The sequence below is a fragment of the Otolemur garnettii genome, unplaced genomic scaffold (assembly GCF_000181295.1).
Source record: "Otolemur garnettii isolate 467f Iridium unplaced genomic scaffold, OtoGar3 scaffold00043, whole genome shotgun sequence".
In the NCBI taxonomy this organism is placed as follows: domain Eukaryota; kingdom Metazoa; phylum Chordata; class Mammalia; order Primates; family Galagidae; genus Otolemur; species Otolemur garnettii.
In genome coordinates this window covers 682,664-689,105 of record NW_003852438.1, presented here as the reverse complement: position 1 = coordinate 689,105, position 6,442 = coordinate 682,664, and positions in this window count along the sequence as shown.

The window sequence follows — 6,442 nt, the reverse complement described above, 5'->3', positions numbered from 1 at the left end:
CTAGAATGTGAAGCCAGAGCACAACAAGAGAAAAACCACTTGAAATATCAAATCAAAGTAGACCAGTTTGATGAAAGCATTTCAGATTGTGTGTAAAACCAGCACAGCACATTGTACCCCATGATTGCATTAATGTACACAGCTGTGAATTAATTAAAAAAAAAAACCCTAAACAACCACGAGAAGAAAATTTCATTTAAGTGAATAAAAAGAATAAAATTAAAGACAGAACTTATATAAATAAAAAAAAATCAAAGTAGAATTAATTTGAATATCTGGGTCATTATGGAGAACACGGCATAAATGGATCACACTTCCCCCTCAAAACTTCCTCCCTAAATAATCTCCAGTTCAGAAGGTAACACCAAATCCTCGGAAAAAAACTCCTGCTGGTTGAGGGAGTGTGAATGAGCCACAGTGCGGAGGCAGCTCAGGAAGTCTGTGGGGTGTTGATCTGGCCTAACATGTGGCTGTGACTGGTCTGATCAAGAATAGGGCTCTACTCAAGTCGCATTACATTTTATTCTCTATGCCATGTTTGCACATGTATTGTTTTACTCGAATGCCCAACAACTCTACAAGATCAGTTTTATGAATAAAGAAGCGGATGCCACAAAAGGGTTTAAGTGTTATATGCCAAGTCCTGAAATTATTATTGAAGAGCCTGGGCTACAGCTCTCATCTCCCAACATCAAATCGTTCATCCCTTTACTGTGCCCTATTTCCTTGCTGTGGGATTATATGCAGACGCACTATTTCTTAAAATGTTCATAGGCTACCTTTCATAGAGCCAAATTAAATTGGCTGGAGTGGCAGTGCATGGGGCACTGAAACTTTAAGAAGGTGAGGATGGAGAGAGTAGATTTACTTATATACCTGCTGGGAGGAAATTCACTTTATGGCCCCTAGAGTCACCCATAGGGGTCTGGCTTCCAATAGAGGTGAAAAAGATAATCCTTATAAGTTCTTATTTGGAATGGACCCCTGCTACAAATGACCAAGAGAAAAACAGAGGTTTATAAACATGTATATTTCGTGTATATATATAGGAGACACGGCTATATATAGGACCACCCCAAAGAGGTGGCTTTGAATTCCAGCTTACATAGCTTCTTCAAACAAAGAACAATAAAATAAAATTTTAGGAACAGTACAAGAAACAGGAAAAAATATTGAGACTCTACAGGTAGAAACTTGGAGGAAAGGCAAATAATGGAAGATAAAGGCTATTTAGTAATGTTTACTAATGTAAGTTTCTCTGGTATTATCTCTAGGCTGGTAAGAGTCTTAGTTTGTCTTCAGTGGTTAATCTTTGTTCTCCTTGGTAGAAAGACAGGCAGGATAACTTGTTTTTCTAAATCTAGGCAGATAGAGGGAGGGCAGAGAGCTTTCTTGCTAACTGCCTTCGGTTCAACAATCCTCCATATATTGGCGTGGCAGATTCTGATCTGGCACAGAATTTTTGTCAAGCAAAAGAGAATTGCTCAACTGTCTAGGGGGAGCCTGATGAACTCTAGGAATCCTTTTAGAGTAGGATATGCAAGTTTGGGCCAGATCGGAACTGTTCACGATGGCCACAAAGAGGTTCACTGCTGCCACCAGCAACACCCTTCTCAGCCCTTTCCTGTACATCACTCTCCTCACTCCTAAACGAATCTTGAGCAGATAATGTTAAATATTTATTTACAGTTAAATATTCCTTCATTCATTCCTTTAAATTGGTCTGCCCCCTGTGGGTTAGGACTTGCATTCAGACAGATCCAGAACACTGAACAACTCATTCTTTATAGGGACACCAATGACCACAAAAGCCGCCCCAAGTCCCCTAAAAAACAAGATTATATCATAAGACAGACTTTTAAAAATAACTTAAACACTATAGATGTTCATATTAATAGCACATGATAAATTCAAAAGGAATTTATTGTAAAGCACAAATAAGAAAAGTTTCCTAAGCCCCATTTGCTGATTTCCTCACCCCACACCACCCCCTTAGCCAGCTTTGCTAATTGGAAATCTAAATTCTCAAAATGCTGTCGGGCCAGAGGCTTAACTCCTTTTCTTGCCAGTAGATTTCCTTCAGATAGTGCAGCTTTCAGGGTTGGACTCTACGGGCCAATATCTCAGGCTTACATAGGAATCCCTAGATTTGAAGCCTCAAAGCTTCTATTTTAAAAGGAAGCCTTTCTCATAAACCTTTATTCTATCACCCAGAAAACATACAGCTGACGTTGAGTTCTTTTCAACAATCCATTAAACACACACACACCTTATTAAACAGCCGTGCCACAGTGATACTATCTTACCTGAGCATTTTACCTGTGATGGGAACATTTTAAGTAATTTATCTCTGTCTGCCATGCTCATTCCCTTGTTGATGGCAGAAAACAAGGTGAAAAAGTTATCAAATCCTCTTTTAAAAATTAACTCTGGGCTTCTTGGGTTTGTAAGGCATTTTGGAAACACGTTCCTTCTTTCAAACTGGACTGCTTCCTCACCTTGTCTCCTAGGTACAGGGAGCACGTGAGAAGACAAGCGATTGGAGGGGACGATGGCCTGTTGGATGCCAAGCCTGCTTCTGGCAGGGTTGTCTAGCCCCTAATTCTGACGATGGCCTGTTGGATGCCAAGCCTGCTTCTGGCAGGGTTGTCTAGCCCCTAATTCTGGGTCAGAGCCCAGAAACAAGGAAAGTCATCCCTGATGAGAAGTCATTCCTTCCTCTTTTAAAAAGTGAGCCCCTCATTCCTCCAGCAAATGCATTTCCCCAGTGCCTACTGGATTCCATTTCAACAGCGCACAGTCTGCAGCTCTGAGCCTGGATTCATTTAGCACCAAAAGCTGCAATCTCATTTTTCTATTGAAAAGATCTGTTTTAATGCTCTTTGCTATTGAATTCAATGGCCGTGCAATGACAGTCAGGGAAATTTTGAAAAGAAGAAAATGTCCATAATCTCACCGTCTTGCCACTGCAACATCCTCGGATTTGTCTGTCCCCTCCGGGTTAGAAATTCGTAGATTGGGGGATTTGTATCATTCTGTGTTTTACTGTTAATTGTCTTCTGAATCTCAGCCTCCTTCCTGCCACTCTCTGGGAGCCATGGCCCCCAAAAGGTGCCTGGCCCATTAACAGTTGGAATTGGGGCACAGCTCCTTAGAGGAGGTAGTAGGCTCAAAGGCAACCCCACAAAGATATACCTGTTCCTAAAGGCTAGAACCTGCAAATGTGCTCTGATTTGAGGAAAAGTATCTTGAGATAACACCCCAGCATATCAGGAAAGATCCCAAGCCCAATGACTAGTGTCCTTTTAAGAAGCAATCCCAGAAAAGACACACAAAGAATTGAAAGTCACAAGAGGTCAGAGTCAGAGGAGGGCGTGAAGCAGTGACCAGGACTCCTAGAGCCACCAAAGCCTAGAAGAGGCAAAGAAGGATACTCCCTAGAACATTCAGAGGGAGCGTGGCCCTGCCAACGCTCGGTTTCTAACTTCTAAGTCCAAAACTGTGGGAGGATATATTTCTGTTGTTTTAGGCCACCAAGTGTGTGGTTATTTGTTGTGCCACCCTGAAAAACTGATATGCAAGGTGATGCCGTTTCATAGGTCTAGGGTAGGATCACATGGTGGCTTCCTGAATCTACCCCCACAGGGCTAGGAGGAGGTGGTGGGGGCAGGGAGCATGTCTGCCTTTCTGGCCCATTCTTCCCAAAGATCATGAGCACTTGGGGTTTCCTTCCACACCTGGGGTTCCCTGGTATCTTGGCAGGGCACACCACTTGTATACCCCTCTACCTGAGGTCTGCCCCACTTCTGAGCATCCTTCCACTCAAAGCTGAATCCCTGTTTGAGAGACCTTGACCACACACCAGAATTGTTTCCATGTTCTTCAGGCCTAAACTGACACGGAGGCTCACTCCCAAGTTGCACTCCTGTCTCATTGCCATATTCCAGACACTCCTCACCACTCCTGTACTACTGACATGGGCCTGAACTCAGACAAAACTTGCCTTTAGGTTATGGACCACCTATGCTGGTGATTTTCTGGAAGAGAGGGAAGTGAAGGTGCTGCCCTGTCCTTGGTACATATTGGATGCTGGTGCAAAGGCATCTTTTCCCTCTGCTGTTGTCATGTCTTTCTGAACCTTGGCAATGTGGGTAAACTCATCTAATCTTCAGTCTCCTATTTTTTATGACTTAATTCCTCATTTAGGTATTTTCAAAAAGTCCTGTTTATTATTTGTGTTTTCCACTAGTGTTTGTATGAACTTTTCTCTTTTCATCTTAATGGATGAAAGAGCTTAAGATGTTTTCCTTCTAAATTTGAATTAGTTATTTTATTCCTCATCAAGTGTTCTCAGTGCAGCAGTGTGGTAAATTTTATGTGTTAACTTAACTGGGCTAAGGGATGCCCAGATAGCTGATAAAATATTACTTCTGGGTGTTTCTGGAAGAGATTAGCATCTGAGTTAGTAGGCTGAGTAAATGTTCTCCCCAGGGTGAGCGGGCTTTATCCAATCCACTGGAGATCTAAATAGAGCTAATTATTTTCTCCACTTGAGCCAGGCGACCCATTTCCTCTTGCCCTTGTACTGTAGTACTGGTGGTTCTCAGGCCTTCAGACTCAGACCTGGACATATGACAGCAACTCTCCCAGTTCTCATGGTTTGGACTGGAAATGCACCACTGGTTTTCCTGGGCCTGCAGCTCATAGGAGGAAGACTTTTCAGCCTTCATAATCAGGTGAGCCAGTCCTTCATAATAAATCTCTTTCTACGTATCTCTGTAAATGATATAGATTCAGTTTCTTTGGAGAACTCTGACTAATACCTACAGGCTTCTCTGCCCAGAGAAGTTCAAGACATCTGCCTCAAAGCACCAGCACCTCCACTTCTCAGGCTGTGATGATGGCCTTTCCACTGGTTACCACCAGAAGTGCAATGATGATAAACTCATGAGGATGCTGGTGACTTTACTGGAGATTCCAGAGTCCCAAGTATGCTTCTGTCTTCTCAGCCCCTCTGCCCTTCCTGCCATGACCACCCACATGGCAGCCTGTCGCTCCTGCAGGTAGGCAGAGCTAGTTACCCTTCCTGCAAATCTCCCTAGGAAAAGCTCCATTGAGCTCGCCTGCGCTCCTCTGCACTCGAACTTCAGGACAGTAATGCTTTTTTCCATTTTGTCCCATGTTTATTAGAGAAATGAACTCTTTCAAATCAGTTACTTTTAACTCCTACTTCTTGAGCAAAATTACATTGACCATTAGAAGGAAGGAGCAAGTACATATCCTGGTAGCAGACACCAGCAGAGTCAGGACATCAGGCATGGGGCAGATGGGGTGTGTATGTGTGTATGTGCCCACACACACACACACATGTGCACACGCACAGAGGAGAACTTCCTGGAAGGCAGGGTATAAGGGGGTTGAAAAGAGCCTTGTTCTCATCCCAAAATAATCTTATGAAAACCCAGCCAACACAAGCACATCATGGTTATTTGAATGTCATCCAACTATGGTTTAATTCATATTTTAATGAAAATAAACCCTTACTGAGTTAGGTGAGTCCAATGGCCTTAACATGGCATTTATTTCATTCTAGTTGTTTATGGCTTGGTTTCTTGAAATTTATGTTACTCCTAGACTCTAAATTTCCTGATATCTGTTCTAGATTTAACAGCATTCCCTCCAAATGTATTTCCAACTGGAACATGTGACTGTGACCTAATTTGGAAATAGAGCCTTTGCACATGTCATCAAAATAAGGTCATATTGGGTCTGGCTGGGTCCTAAATCCAATATCTGGTGTCTTTGTAAGGAGAGAGAGATTTGGTGGCAGAGGGAATGCACAGACACACGAGAAGGGCCCCTGTGAAGAGACACAGGGGAGAAGCCACATGACCACAGAGGCAGAAGTTGGAGTGATGCAGCTGCCAGTCAAGGGATGTCTGTGGTTGCCAACAAGCACCAAGAGCTGGAGAAGCAAAGGAGGATTGTTCTCTAGAGTCTTCAGAGAAGGCACTGTCTTGCTGACACCTTGGTTTTGGACTTTTAGGGAATATATTCTCCCGATTTGTTAATGTGTTGTCTAGGCAGCCCTAGGAAATTAATACAGTATGTTTCCTAGTATCTCTCACAACACTCAGCAACATACTATGCTTAATGTGGGTCCTGTGCTAAGGACAAACTATGTGCTTGACCCTGGGTCTGAAGACATAGCAAATAGGCTGGAGCACAGTAATAGTGGCTTCTACTTGTTGAGTCTCTCTTGTGCCAATCCTCAGAACTCTTCTGCACAGACAGGGTAGCTCCCACTTCAAAAGGAAGGCACCTAAAGTCCAGCTGAGGACCACCTGCCCCAGGTTACTAGGAAATACAGATCAGATTCCAGCCCTGGATCTAGCTGATACCTAAAATCTATAATCCTTCTTCCGAAAGATGCTCACATCTC